Genomic DNA, 16,060 nt, shown 5'->3' with positions numbered 1-16,060 from the left:
CGCTTCTCGCTCGGCTTCCCTTGTGTGGCGCTTCGGGCTTGATTATCCTCGCCTTTTCTCTTATGGAAATGCCCGGTTCACCGTGATTTTCTGACCTGCGGGGTACTGCTGATCTGAGCATTGCTTGAATAAAATAGTTGCTCAATAAGGCTGTCTCGTATAAAGTTGATGGCACTTTGTCAACTAGTCAGTTTTTTTAAAAAAAAAATAACTGAATGAAGTGAAGGATGCCTCTGTGCCTGCTGGGGAAAAAAAAATAAAAGCATCCCAGACAGGAGGAGATATAGGTTCAAGATGTCCCATCTGAATATCACACCACCTCCACCCTAACTTACCCCATCACCGGCCGGCCCACCCGCACCCCGCAGCCAAATTTAAGATGCTACTTTGGAAATAAGAATCCATCATCTCCCAGGGATGTTCATTTCAGTCAAGTACCGCTCAACAGTAAGAACACATTTTTAGCACTTAAAGGAAAGTACTTCTGTTGTGCTCTTTTGTGGTGAAGAACATATTCAAAGACCTAATAAAATTGAGTGGAAGTTGTTTGTTGCTCGGTGGCCTACTAGATCCACCTTGTGAGAACTTAAGATTTTAAAAGAACTCTAGTTACATAATATCCTTTACTCTGGGCTTCTTTAAAGTTGCCTCTAGCAGTTTCTAGAAAGTCAGTGACAAAACAAGCAGATTTTTCTGCGTAAAAAGTAAAAGCTGAGTATAAGTCACCAAGAAAAGAAAGGAAAAGTTTTTCCCTTGGCATAATGCAGTTGGCTAGAAAACAGTATTTTACTCTCTTCAAGTCCAGCGTGGACAGATAGGGGTCCTGATGCTCTGTGTGTTTCAACATGTGAGGATTCCTGTTTCTTAGGGACTGATGGAATGCTTGGAGGATAGTTATAGTGCAGGTCTGATCTCCAGTATATGTTCTATTAAATGCTCGTGTGCCTACTGACTTATTGAAAGAAAGTGGTCAGTCGTACTGATACCTTCACTTTCCTTTGTCCTGACCTCACACATTTCTGATTTTTGACCTGTTTGGAGTCGCAGCTCTAGCCTCAAAAGTCTCCCTTCCTGTCCACCTTGCAGACCTTGTATCAGTTATCTACTGCTATATGACAAACCAGTCCGAAATGTGTTGGCCTAGAACAGTATTGATTCATGTAGCCCAAGATTCTGTGGATTGGCGATTTTGACTGGGCTCAACTGGAGGGTTCTGGTCTCAGCTGGGCTCACTGATGGCCCTGCTGGGGGCAAGCTAGTTTCAGATGGCCTCAGCTGGATAGCTCATCTTTTGATGGATGTGGTCTCTTTCCCTTCAACAGGCTTAACCTGGCCTTGTTCATGTCAGCCCGTCAAATTCCAAGAGAGTGGCCAGAAGCATGAAAGGTGTCTTGAGGCTCAGAAGTGGCACCTCACCACTGCTTCCATTACAAGGCGAGCTCCAATTCCAGGGGTACATGCTGAATATGAAGAGCTGAAAGCTCGCATTGCCAAGGGGCAGAGATCCAGAGAGGGGAAAATTGAGGCTGTTTCTACAATCCTCTGCAGATAGTGAGCCTCCTTTGAGGCCCACCCTGCCCCTGTAGGCTTCTTCCATAGATGCCAGACACTCAAAAAGAAAAAGCCCTGCATTTGCAGCCTCCTCGTAATATATCATGTCATTTTATTGAGCCCAGGCATTTCCATGTTACTCCCATCTCTTCAACTAGTAAGCTGGTTAAGAAGCCAAGACCCACCCTGTTTGAAAGCATTCCCCTGTTTAAACCCAATTTGCAGGACACAGTAAGTGCTCAATAAATGTCAGCTGATTAATGAGGATGACATGGTAACATGCTTCCCCCACGTTACCCCAACACCACCCAACACTGTCTCAGAGATCAAGTCCAGAAGTGAAAACAACAATAATATTTTAAAGCACTGCTTTCAGGCTCATTAAATGTGAATCCCCCTACTTTGTAGTTCACAAAGCATTTTATTTTTGATTAAATATAAACTGCTTCATATGTTTAATGCCCTTTTTATGTATTTGTTTAAGCCTTTACCTTCCTCCCATGTTTTCTTCTACTCCTCCCTGAGCTGAGTGGTGTTAAGGGGTATTTTCCAGGCACTGATGAGATCTGTTTGCATTCATTTCAGTTCTTGCCTTGGGGTCTTCCTTTCCAGGGCTCCTAAACATTGAAAGGATGTTACCTAAAGGGTACTTTAAGGCCCTTTTGAATGAAAGGGAAGGGTATTTTTTTAATTAGATACTTTACTTAAGAACAATATTAAAATAGTATACATTGGCTGTTGATTGTAAAAGGTGAAGAAGCTGATACATTCCCCCCCACCCCCACCCCACCGGGTAATTCATCAGTCACCATTTCCTGGTTTTTATCTGTAACATTTTGGAAGTTAATCAAATATTATTATAGTAGATGTTTTTACAGTTTCTCTTTAAGAATCCTTTTTAAATTTTTTTTAAAAACCTTTTATTTTGTATTGGAGTATAGCCGATTAACAATGTTGTGATAATTTCAGGTGGATGGCAAAGGGACTCAGCCATACACATACATGGATCCATTCTCCCCCAAACTCCCCTCCCATCCAGGTTGCCTTATAACATGGAGCCGAGTTCCCTTCTATACAGTAGTTGGGAAGGAAATTTCTAATATGATCAACATAAGCTTCAGAAATGCATGAATAATTGTCTAGTGTGACTAATTGCTTTTCAGAAAAAGAACAATTTAATTTGCCCACACCATTGTTTTCAAAAGTCAAAGGGGCTTGTTCTTGGAAACATCCTAAAATGAGGGTACTTATACCCTGCATCAGACTCACTCGTGAATCAAAATGCACAGATTGCCAGCCCCATCCCAGAGTTCTGAAGGGCTGGGGCAGGCCCCAAGAATCTGCATTTCTAACAAGTTTCCGGGTGCTACCCCTGCTGCTGGTGGAGAGACCACATTTGAGAACCACTGCCAAAAACTGTAGATTTATAACTTTGATATGCATGGCATAATGATGCTATAGGCATGTGTAAATAGGCATAGACTTTATATGCAAATATTCAACCACCCCTGCATCACAAATGTTTCCCAGCCCAGTTTTGAGAAGGAAATGTGGGGATTGCCTCCTTGGTTATTAGAGACTGGCACTATCTAGCAGATTGATCCTGACTAGTTAAGAATGACCATGTATTGATAATAAAGGTGAGTGCTTCCTTGAGGACTTATTTCATTGGTCAGTTGAAAGCAAGAGGAAAACTAGAGATCAGAGTGGCTGTCATCATGTTACCTGGTAATATTTATCTGCATAAGTGGGGAAAGAACAGACAAAATTACACAGGTAAAAATGAAAGACTATTTTTACTAGTTTAGAAAATCTGAAGAGGAAGTCCACAGTGCAGTGGCAGCCTGAAAAGGTTTACCCACCCCCAGCACTTCATACCTGATTGTTGCTGTTGTTCAGTTGCTAAGCTGTGTCCAACTCTTGCGGCCCCATGGACTGTAGCCCACCAGGCTCCTCTGTCCATGGGATTTCCCAGGCAATAATACTGGAGTCAATTGCCATTTCTTTCTCCAGGGGATCTTTCCCCACCCAGGAAACGAACCCATGTTTCCTGCGTTGGCAGGGGGATTCTTTAACACTGAACCACTAGGAAAGCACTTACACCTGATTAGATCACTGCAATTGATTAGATGCTTCTAATTGGTGGTTCTTGAAGGGGCAACAGGAAATCCAAAGAGGCAGTGGTATCCACTTTATCATCATTGACCACCAGCACAGAGAGTGCACACCTTCAGCCATAAATCATGAAACCAGCAATCTCCTGTGTCCTGAATTCAGTCTCCCAAAGCATCCTCACCTGCGTAGCCGTCTCTTGGAGTAGATATAGGGTTCCGAAAAAACAGGATTCTGACTGTTTACAGGTGCTTTTCGCTAACAGGCTGTAAGATACTTATCTGAGATCTGGTCATAAAATTCACGCAGTGATTCACTGGTGTGCACCAGTCTTAGATCACTGCTTATTTCGACTGACTCAGCTATAATTGCTGGGCTGGGCTGGCAATCCTGTCTCTCCCATCATCTGTCCAGATTGTATGAGTTCATGATGGTTTTTGATGGGTTATTGGTGATGGCGGTGTGTGTGTGTGTGTGTGTGTGTATGTGTGTGTACGTGCACACAAGTGTATTTTCTAAAGGAGAAAGGAGGAACCTGGGGAAAAAAAAACAGAGGAAGAAGGAAGATGGAAAACAGAGAACACGAGGGGAAGCATTCCCCAGGCTGGCTCAGAACAAGGGCTCATGCTTCTAGGAATAGAACGACAAGTAAGAGCTGAAGTGGCCATTTTGATGGAGAATGCTGTAAGACTTAAAGGCACCACACCACGCCTATTGCTTTAAAAGTCAGGTGGAAAGGTGAAAAAGCTGTGTGAGGGGGGAGGCTACTTTCCATTTCTGGGAAGAAGGACCACTGCGGGTGTGTCCTAAAGGAACTAGGGGAGAGGGGACAAGACGGCAGTGGGAGTCCCACCCACCTGTAGGAGAAGTGGGGGAGCTGTGTTCTCACGACACTTAAGAGAGAAGGCCAAACAGAAGCATAGCAGCCAGGGTTCACGTGTGGCCGCCCCGTGGTGGAAATTCCCAGCCACTACATAGCTCGCCAGAGAAGGGACGTGGAAAAGAAGGTAGGAGCCGGTGATTACATCCATGTCAGCTAAGAAAGTAGAAATAAAGCTATCGATGTTAATAAGACTTCCTTAATACCCCCCTTGGGGCCAGCGAGATGATGAATATTAATATTATTGTTGACTATATTACATATCACAATATTGTTGTTTAGTGGCTAAGTTGTGTCCGACTCTGTGACCCCAAGGACTGTAGGCCACCAGGCTCCTCTGTCCATGGAATTTCCCAGGCAAGAACACTGGAGTGGGTTGCCATTTCCTCCTCCAGGGGATCTTCCCAACCCAGGAATCGAACCTGGGTCTCCTGCACTGCAGGCAGATTCTTTACCATCTGAGCCACCAAGGAATCCCATATATCACAATACTACTGTATTAATAATATCTTATTATAATACTATGATATAAAGAAAGAATCATTATTATCATCATTTTGCAGATTATTGAAGGCAGTTGTTGAGATCAAATACTGTTTTTATTTTATCACTTTTCCTTGAGCAATTTTCTTTCTTATGCCTTATTAGTTGTTCTTGTTGTTCATTCACTAAGTTGTGTCCAGCTCCCCATGACCCCATGGACTGTAGCCCACCAGGCTACATGGAATTCTCCAGGGAAGAATACTGGAGTGGGTTGCCACTATTAGTCATAGGGCACTATCAATAAGATACCATATAAACCATCCAATAGAAATAATGCCACTTAAGATACTGAATACATTATATATGTTATTCATTTCCCTTCAAAAATTTGATTTGAAAACGTCACAGTGATATCATTACTGACACATAGGAATAATGACTATGAATCTTATTCATTTCTAAGAACATGTTATGGGGCTTACTGTTGCCATTTACAAATATGCCAGTTGTGAAGAAAGAAGAGTCCCTTCTGGTAGGTTTTGTATCAGCATTTATTATATCTACTCATGAAAGAGTGGCATAAATTAATATTTTATCATCCACCCCCTAACCTGGGATTCCTTGTTAGAACATTGTAAGCTTTCCCCATTAAGTTGATGCTTTGACTTAGAAACACATCAAATGTTAGACCAGGAAAGAATCCTAGGTATCTGGTTCGAAGTTCTTAATTTTATACATGATAAAAAGTTTCAGAGAAGCTGACTGCTTTTCCCAGGGTCATAAAGCTGTTTTCAGAATGAGGTTTAGAACTCAGGTTCCAGCTCTCCCTATTCTATGCTGTGCCGGTGAGCCACAAGAGTTTCACAAAGAACCCTGTCATAAGCCTTCCTAAAAAGCTGGCAGCCTTTCAAAAACCATTTCTGGAAGGGATAGGATACACAATACTAGCACTTCAGTTCTCCATCACAAAGGTCTCCTCTTACAAAGGAAGGAGGTCTTGGCCCCTAAGCCTGCCCTGAGAGGCACCTCTTTTGTTTCTCCTGACCACACCATTCCCAAAAGACAACACGCAATAGCTTGCTGTTTGTGGTCCCTGTTTCATGAGTGCGTGATTCTTCCACGGTTAACCTCTTCTCTGGCATAAGACGTATGCCCCAGGTGGGACGTGAAAGATTTTTTCATTGTCTTTTCCTAGAATGCATCTATGTTAGTTTTGTTTTTTGTTTTTTTTTTTTAAGATCTAAAACTGGCCCCCATACAAGTTGTGGGGAAAAGACTGAAGAAAGAGGCAGATCACCCCAGACTGGTGGGTGTCAGATTTAATGAGAGAAGTCATTTTCAAAAGACTGAACCCCAAACACTGATTCTTCAGGGAAGGAATTCACCAACTTCTTAACCTCATACTCTGGGCTCAGCATCCCCAAAGAGCCTCCTTAACAATCTGCAAAATAACCTAACTCCATAATATATCCTCATGGAATCAGTTTATTGAACAGTGTCAACTGGGTGGGAAATGGCTTTACTGTTTTCTCCAGTCACTTCTCAAATATCTCTGTCTCCTGGCCCTTGTTTCAGGCAGATCCTGTAGCTTCCAGCTTTTTACAAGTATATGAAGGAACCCTATTGCATTCATAGCAACTACCATGCAGGGATTGAAGGGGTCTGGTCCAGGCTAAATCTCATGCAACCTCATCTCCAATCCCAGGCCTCTCTCCAAATACCCCAAATCGGGCTGCCGTGTGGCAGAAGAGACTGGCCTGTCCCTCTCCTTTCCTCTTTATCCTTCCCCTTCTACTTTTGGCTTTTCCAAGGTCTAGGTTAAGGAAGATAAAATGAAAGGGAAAGCATATATATATTTTTTTCTTTGCTTGAATTACTCTGCATTTTAGTTCTTCCACGGCTATTACTGGCTGGCCATCAGAGACCTCTTTGAGGCAGACATCCAAATAACTAGCACTTTTCCGAGGTTCACAGGAAGCTGCCTTAGAAACCCTGCAGGTCCTCAACACTGCACAGTCCCCAGACAAAGGTGACCCAGGTTGTGGCTTGCCTCTTGAAATTTCCCCATCCCTAATGGTATATCTCCTTCCATCCTAACCTGCCACTGCAGTGTTGTCTTGCCCCAGCAAGTCACCTTTAGGACAAGTACTTTTCAGGTAGCTTCTACCTTTCACAGCATCCTCTTAAGCCATGGGAAACTCAAACATCCTTTCCATGCCAAACAATGACAAGGCAGGCTACAACTCACTGATTTCACTCTGCCGTTGGAGGTGTTCTATCTGCTGTCCTACCTTCAAAATTCCCCCAGGTAAGAAGCAGTTCCCAGTATCCATTTCCACGTACATCTCAAACATCAGGGAGCACCTTGATCCCTCTCCTCCATCTCCAGGCGTCTCAGGGAAGGCATAGGGCTTCTGTGTTTGAGCCAGTCTCTCACAGAGGGGAGAGCTGCCAATTTCCTCCTATTCTAGGGACACCCATATCTTCATGTAACTTTCTTGAACCCTGTAAGTTGGTTTACAGAGGTGTTACCTTCTTTTACTGCAGTGAGTGGGGGAAACGCCACAGTCCTCCCTAGTTAAGGCAACAGCTCACTACCTCTATGTATTTCTTGCTTCTCTCCATGGAATGGGGATGAGTTACAAGGTAATGAGGAAAAGGGTGATGACCCCAGGGCAAGCCCAGTCACAGGTTAGTAAGTTCACGAAGTATGCAATATCTCACAGCCCGTATTATATTGGGTTGGCCGAAAAGTTCATTTGGATTTTTCCATAACATCTTATGGAAAAACCTCAACCAGTTTTTTTGGCCAACCCAATATTTGTGCTAGGCATGGAATTAGGGCAACACAGCAAAATCAACAAGGAAAGTATTTGAAATGTTCTATAAAGGAAAAGGAAAAGGGAAGGAGGGCAGTTCTTTTCTGAGGTCATTGATACAATATAAAAGATGGGCCAAAAACTCATATGGTATACAGGAATGAAAATGTCTGTGAACCCTACTTTATCAACAGAAAAATTCAGCCTACCGAGAACAAATATTTGGGAAAATAGCAGTAAGTTATTTTATCTTGATATTAAAAATGCAGATGCAATGAATAAATGATTAAAATTGCATTTGATAGACTGAGCATCATTTATATGTTATTATAAGCATTCAATTAAGTGCACTGTTGGGTCTGGAAATTTAGAAAAGGGTCAAATCTTTAAATAGTTGTTTTTCTCTTCATTAAGTTAAGTTAATATACTGGTTTTGGATTTCTTCCTCTGCCCCCAAGGCAAGAGTTCTTAATTATTAAGCAGTTTAATTTAGAGTTTATATTTTTACCACTTCAACTTTGCTGTTCTCTAGTTAATTGTGAAATTTCAAAACATTCATTGATAAGAATTTTCATTAGGTTGACCAGATATCAGAATTATTTATAAGCAGCTTCTTATTTATACAAGTCTATGCATGCCTGCTAAGTTGCTTCAGTCATGTCTGACTCTATGCAACCCTATGGACTGTAGCCTGCCAAGCTTCTCTCTCCATGGGATTCTCTGTCCATGATATTCTCTAGGCAAGAATACTAGCATGGGTTGCCATGCCCTTCCCAGGGGATCTTCCCAACCAAAGGATCAGACCTGCGTCTCTTACTAAGTTTCCTACACTGGCGGGTGGGTTCTTTACCATTAGCACCACCTGGAAAGCTCTAAACAAGCTCAGCATATTACACACACACGCATACACACACGCATACACACACGCATACACACACACATACACACACACCCCGGTGGGGGCGGGGAGGGGGGAGAGAAAGAGAGAGGCAAAGAAAGAGAGTTGTTAAGCCAAATGCCCATACGACAAAGCAACTCACTTTCCTTCTGGAAATTCTATTTTCCCGTCTTTTCAACTTCTTACTCCCTAGAAATGCTTCTACCTAAATCTTTATTTTGTTTTCCTCTAGGAACTACATCAATGAGATTCAGAGTGGGTTCTAGATACCATTGTTTTTCTGTCAAGAGGCACTGAAAGAGGAGAGGTAAGTTTCCCTTGATATAATTTATTCTTTTGCAACACTCTTCTGCGAGTGTCTCTACCCCTGATCCCACCCACTCATCACTCCTTTTTAATTTCTGTTACAAAATGTGGTCACAAGTATTCCTGCAGCTCAGTATGAATCATATTTGAATTTTTCCATGGAAACATGGGTTTAGTTCAGTGCTGTTGTGGCAACCAGAGACTAACGAGTCATTAGGGGGTTGGCCTAATGGATCCCACCACCTGCAGTTCTTTCTATAGGGAATCGTGTTCAGGGTTTTGAACAATGGCCATGAAATGGTAAGTTAAAGATACCCTACATTTTTTTTACAAATAACAGAGATATCCAAGAGGGAAAAAGCTCCTTAAAATGTTCAACCTTTTCAAATGAACAATATTACTCTCATGTCTCATAGAGAAGTATCTTCAGAATTTCCTACTTAATATAAAGCAGAATCCATTCTTGATCCAATCAAGAATAAGATCTTTGTTCATGCCTTCTCCATGATCTAATAAATTACTCTGTGCCAAACGAATGTTTTCTTAACATCCTTACTTTTCCCATCTCCTTAACATTTTCTATTATATTTCTGCCTCAAACTCAAAAAGTTCTCATAACAAGTTAGTTAATAATGGAACCACTTTCTTGTTGTCTTTAACCTCCAACTTGATGAACTTTAGTTACCCTTTTAACCCTGCTATGGGCTGATGTTTCCTGGATTTTGTTGTTCAGTTGCTAAGTTGTGTCCAACTCTTTGCAACCCCATGGACTGCAGCACACCAGGCTTCCCTGTCCTTCACCATCTCCCAGAATCTGCTCAAACTCATGTCCTTTGAGTCAGTGATGCCATCCAACCACCTAATCCTCTGTTGCCCCCTTCTCTTCCTGCCATCAATCGTTCCCAACATGAGGGTCTTTTCCAATGAGTCGGCTCTTCACGTCAGGTGGCTAAAGTACTAGAGTTTCAGCATCAGTCTTTCCAATGAATATTAAGGGTTGATCTCTTTTATGATGGACTGGTTTGATCTCCTTGCTGTCCAAGGGACTCTCAAGAGTCTTCTCTAGCACCACAGTTTGAAAGTTACCTGGATGGGTTAATAAAGTGAAAGTGAAGTCGCTCAGTCATGTCGGACTCTTTGCAACCCCATGGACTGTAGCCTACCAGGCTCCTCCGTCCATGGGATTCTCCAGGCAAGAGTACTGGAGTGGGTTGCCATTTCCTTCTCCAGGAGATCTTCCCTTTCTACAATTCACCAGCAGGTTGGCTATGTCAGATGGAAGCCAAGTTTGAAACTGCCCTAAGATCTAGAAATCCAAGAGCGAAGAGCTTAGTTTCAGTATCCGTGGTTTCATGACAATTTGGGGATGAATATTTGAGATTTCTGAAGTTTCAACAGACTGATTAGAAATATCTTGGGAACTCTAGAACAAAAGACATTTTGTTACAAGTTTTTTTCTTATCAAAATAATACGTCTATAGTTCAAGATGATACTACTTTTATCAGATTTGTTAAAACAAATAATGTCAAGGTATCCCTAACTCCTTATTTCCCCAACCATTAAGTGATCACTTTTAACTCTTTTAGCTTTTTTGGTATTTACCCCCGGAACATGCTTGAACTGCTATTTCTAGATTTTTTTTTCAGTCCTAGGCATTGTCTACTAAATATGGACGACAAAGAGTTAGCTCTTTTTTTCTCCTTCTAGCTCCCAAACGGCAGCATACTCCCCATGCCCCAGAAGGGCTAAAAACAAATTTTTGATTATATATTCAGTAGCTATATTATCATACCTATGTATATAATGCAGGATTAAACCATTTAATACACTATGATGGAAATTTCTTCCCTGCTCAATATTTTTATTATCCTGAAGCTAATAATTATTTGGATTATTTTTTCCCATTTGCTTAACTTTCTACAGGGGTGGCCAAAAAGTTCATTCCAGCTTTCCCGTAATATCTTTTGAAATTTTTGGCCAGCCCAACAGATGATACCACCCTTATGGCAAAGTGAAGAGGAACTAAAAATCCTCTTGATGAAAGTGAAAGACAACAGTGAAAAAGTTGGCTTAAAGCTCAACATTCAGAAAACTAAGATCATGGCATCTGGTCCCATCACTTCATGGCAAATAGATGGGGAAACAGTGGAAACAGTGTCAGATTTTATTTTGGGGGCTCCAAAATCACTGCAGATGGTGACTGCAGCCATGAAATTAAAAGACGCTTACTCCTTGGAAGAAAAGTTATGACCAACCTAGGTAGCATATTGAAAAGCAGAGACATTACTTTGCCAACAAAGGTCCGTCTAGTCAAGGCTATGATTTTTCCTGTGGTCATGTATGGATGTGAGAGTTGGACTGTGAAGAAAGCTGAGCGCCGAAGAATTGATGCTTTTGAACTGTGGTGTTGGAGAAGACTCTTGAGAGTCCCTTGGACTACAAGGAGGTCCAACTAGTCCATCCTAAAAGAAATCAGTCCTGGGTGTTCATTGGAAGGACTGATGCTAAAGCTGAAGCTCTAGTACTTTGGCCACCTGATGTGAAGAGCTGACTCATTTGAAAAGACCCTGATGCTGGGAAAGATTGAGGGCAGGAGGAGAAGGGGATGACAGAGGATAAGATGGCTGAATGGCATCACCGACTCGATGGACATGAGTTTGAGTGAACTCCGGGAGTTGGTGAGGGACAGGGAAGCCTGGTGTGCTGTGATTCATGGGGTCGCAAAGAGTCGGACATGACTGAGCGATTGAACTGAACTGAACTGAATATGTGCTTATCACTAAGTAACCTCAAAGCCTTCCCCAACCCGTCCAAATACTCTCTTGTTGCTTTTATTTACATCAGCTATTCTATCATCTTCATCTTCTTGATGAAATCTCTCCCTAAAATTCTGACTTGTTCCAACTTTTGCGAGTTATACTTTTTAGCTGATAGTTTTCATTTACTATCAAATTATGGGAGTGTGTTCCTTTCCTGAGTTGACTCTCCTGTTTCTTAGGTACAACAACTTTTTTTTTTCTTGGTTTGCTCTTTTGTTTTAAAGGAGTACATCCTTCAGCAGCCTCCCAAGAAAGGGTACAGTGGAGTCAATGTTTTCAAATGGTTCTTATACATCACTGGTAATTACTCTGTCCTTATACTTCACTGGAATTTGGCTGAGCATAGATTTCTAGGTTGGAAGTGATATTCCCTTAGAATGTAGAAGATAAATTGCTCCACTGTTCTTTATCAGCATTGTTTTTCTGCAATTTGCAGCCATTCTAATTCCTGTTCCTTTTTATAGGATGGGTTCCCGCTTGTCTGGAAGCTTGTGTGGTCTTCTCTCTTTTCCTGCTGCTGCTGCTAAGTCACTTCAGTCGTGTCCGACTCTGTGCGACCCCATAGACGGCAGCCCACCAGGCTCTCCCGTCTCTGGGATTCTCCAGGCAAGAACACTGGAGTGGGTTGCCATTTCCTTCTCCAATGCATGAAAGTGAAAAGTGAAAGGGAAGTCGCTCAGTCGTGTCTGACTCTTAGCGACCCCATGGACTGCAGCCCACTAGGCTCCTCCGTCCATGGGATTTTCCAGGCAAGAGTACTGGAGTGGGGTGCCTTCTCCGTCTCTTTTCCTAGTGTTCTGAAATATTATGACGGACTTGGGTTGAGATCAATTTTTAATGGTTTCAGACTCCTCCTGCGGACTCCTTGATCTTATATGCCTGCTGCCTCTTCACACGGATATAATCCTACAGGTTTATTCCTTGGAGGGGGTGAGACAGGGGAGTCTGTGCACTGTGGGCCATCTTTAGCCTACTATATGCCTGAAGAAGTGAAGTGAAGTGAATTTGCTCAGTCGTGTCCGACTCTTTGCGACCCCGTGGACTGTAGCCTACCAGGCTCCTCAGTCCATAGAATTTTTCAGGCAAGAGTACTGGAGTGGGTTGCCAATGCCTAGTCATCTTTTAATCTCAACTCAAGGGTCTTCCCCTTTGAGAACATCCCTGGTTCAACCAACCTGAGTCAATCACTCCCTTTTTTGTGTGCCACTGCTGTGTCTCGTATTTATCTCTGTTGCGGACCTTGTAACACTTTATTACATTGTCTGTCTCATTTACAAAAATCAAAGTCAAGGATAATGTTCCATTTCATGATGAAATATTCTTCTGATCCACAGAAGGAAGTAAATTGACTTCTTCTATTATGCTAAGGACTTTATATACACTCATTAAACCCTTAAAATCCAATGAGAAATGCATCATAATGTCTATTTTACCACTGAGGAAACCAAACCTTAGAGACGTTAAGTTTCTTCTGCAGGACACACAGATAAGCTGCAGAGGTGGGATGTGACCCCAAACCTACCTGTCCCCCAGTGAGCAGCCTCTCCTCTTTGATTCTGAATGAATCCGTGTGGCCAGCTCCCCACACGTCCTGTTGTGGTTTTCCAGGGCTGCTGTGAAAAAATTGCAACGAATCTGTGACTGACAACAACAGAAATTCATTCTCTCCTAGTTCTGGATGCTAGAAGTCTAGAATCAAAGTGTCCCGCCACAGGCTCTAGAGACAATCTGCTTCCTCCTGCTTCCGGTGGGTGGCTGGCAGTATTGCTCATGACTGTGTCGCTTGAAGATCTGCCCTGCTTTCCCATGTCCTTCTCTTCTCTCAGTATCTCCCTTATGTACCTCTTTTCCTTTTAATGAGATCTTTACTTTATTTATTTTTTTCCTTTTTTGGCCATGCCACATGACATGTGGAATCTTAGTTCCCTGATCAGGGATCGAACCCATGCCTCCTGCAGTGGAAGTATAGAGAATTAACCACTGCACCACCAGGAAAGTCCCCCTTATATATCTCTTATAAAGACACTTGTCGTCAGATCTAAGACCCTCCAGATAATCTAGGATGGTCTCATCTTGAAATTCTTAATTACATCTGCAAAGATCGTTTTTTTTCTAAATAAGGTCACGTTCACAGGTTCCATTATATGGGGACCATCATTCCATCCAGTATACCTCCACCCTCTTTTACCTTTGGAAAAGAAACAGCATTGTTTGAAGGAAAGACCTTAACTCTGAAACGGATTCGCATTGGAATTCTAGCTCTGCCTCCTACTGGCTGTGTGATGTTTGATCAGTACCTGAAAACCATCAGCCTTTCCCTCTTCTTTAAAAGGGAAATATTTGTTTCATAGACTGTTTTAGGGATTAAATGAAGTAAATCACCTAACACATAGTAGACAGGAGTCACGGCCCATTCTCTCACCACCTTTATAAATAACGCCTCTCTAAGGCCAAATCACAAGCTGAGTGATACAGACTAGGTTTTATTAAAAATCACTGAAAACAAAAGTTCAGATTTTAAAAACGGCCATTGTTTGAACTCTGCACTTTTTGCTCTGAGTTAGTTTCTGTTTTCAATTTCCTGGGATCTGGTTCTGATCTTACTGTAGGTAAAAGTTTCATGGCTTCATCATCAAGATATGAATTTTTAAATATTTTTGCATTTTTCTGAAACCTAGCAAACATTTAAGAGATGTGTATTATGTGCCAGTTTATGAGTCTCAAAAAAGTGTCAGTTTACAAATCTACCTCATTTTTTTAAAAATCCAAAATAACATTGTTTAACTTGGCCACCAACTCTTTACCACATTTAATACTAGACTACTTTTGACTATTTCCAACTGGAATTTATCTTCAAGGAATGAATGTTTGCTACTCCTGAGTATACTTTTTGTTAATGTGATAAGCAGCATAGATGGGTGGAAAGAATAACAAACATAAATCAGAAGAACTTGCTTCAAAATTCAGTGTGTTGTTACCAGCTATGTGACCTAAGGGGAGTCATATAATCTCGCTGAGCCCATTTTTTTCTTCTACAAAGAGTGATGCAGATACCTGCCTTGTTAAACTTTTAGAGCTGCTGTCAATACATGTTCCATGGAAAAAACATACAAACCCTGGGCTGGGCTAGGTATACAAAGCTGAATGTGAGAAACATAGCCCCTCACCCTCCCTAGTGGACAGCATCAAAATAAAATTATACCTGTGAAAGCATTTTAACGATGTTAAAGTGATGTGCGTTATTGGACCCCTTATATCCCCAGCAATGATGCTCATCCTAGAATCATGAGATAATACAGAATCCAATCTTAAGCCACTTTATGATTGATCATGGGAGTGGACAATACAACAACACCTGCCCAGACTAAAGGGGAAAGCTCCTAAAAGTTAGCAAGGGCTAAATCTCATAGTGCATTGCAACAACTTTCAAAATTCTCTTCCACTACAATTTATTCCCCTATTACTTGCCCTATGGAACCCTTAAAAATTCTTATCAGAGTTTTTAAGGGACCATCTAGAGCAGTGATTCCCAGCCTTTCTGGTACCAGGGACCCATTTGTAGAAGACAACTTTTCCACCGACAAGCAGTAGGGGTGGGGGTGGGGATGGTTTCAGGATGATTCAAGCACGTTACATTTGTTGTGCACTTTATTTCTATTATTATTACATCAACTCCATCTCAAATCATCAGGCATTAGATCCTGGAGGTTGCAGACCCTTGCTCTAGAGAATCAGACTAAATATGCTGCCCTGCTTCCAGACCAGAGCTGTCTGGTGGTGTGGTGGGCCCCTGCAGCCCACATTGCTGGCCCCATGGCATATAAAACCCTCCTCCTGGTCCCAGTACTACCTTGTGTACGTTTATTACCAGAATGTCCTCTGTATCATCCTGCATTAGCACTATAAATAGGTTACACTATCTCACACAGCAATTAAAGGAGAGATAAAGAAGGCCAACTATAACCTTGCTATTAGCACAAAGGCAAACTATAATGCATGTTAAACACAGGACACTAAATGTTAAAGAGTGGTATAAATCCAAATAAGTCACTGCTCAGAGGACTGAAAAGGGAGGAATGCAAACCAACCAAGGGGGGAGATTTGAGATCATGCCCTGCTAACCTCTACTATATTTGTTCCATTTTAAGTCTCATCCCTGCTGGCTCAGACACTAAAGAATATACCTGCAAT

This window comes from Budorcas taxicolor, chromosome 24, assembly GCF_023091745.1.
Source record: "Budorcas taxicolor isolate Tak-1 chromosome 24, Takin1.1, whole genome shotgun sequence".
NCBI lineage: Eukaryota > Metazoa > Chordata > Mammalia > Artiodactyla > Bovidae > Budorcas > Budorcas taxicolor.
The sequence above is the reverse complement of the archived record's forward strand: the minus strand, read 5'-3'. Positions refer to the sequence as shown.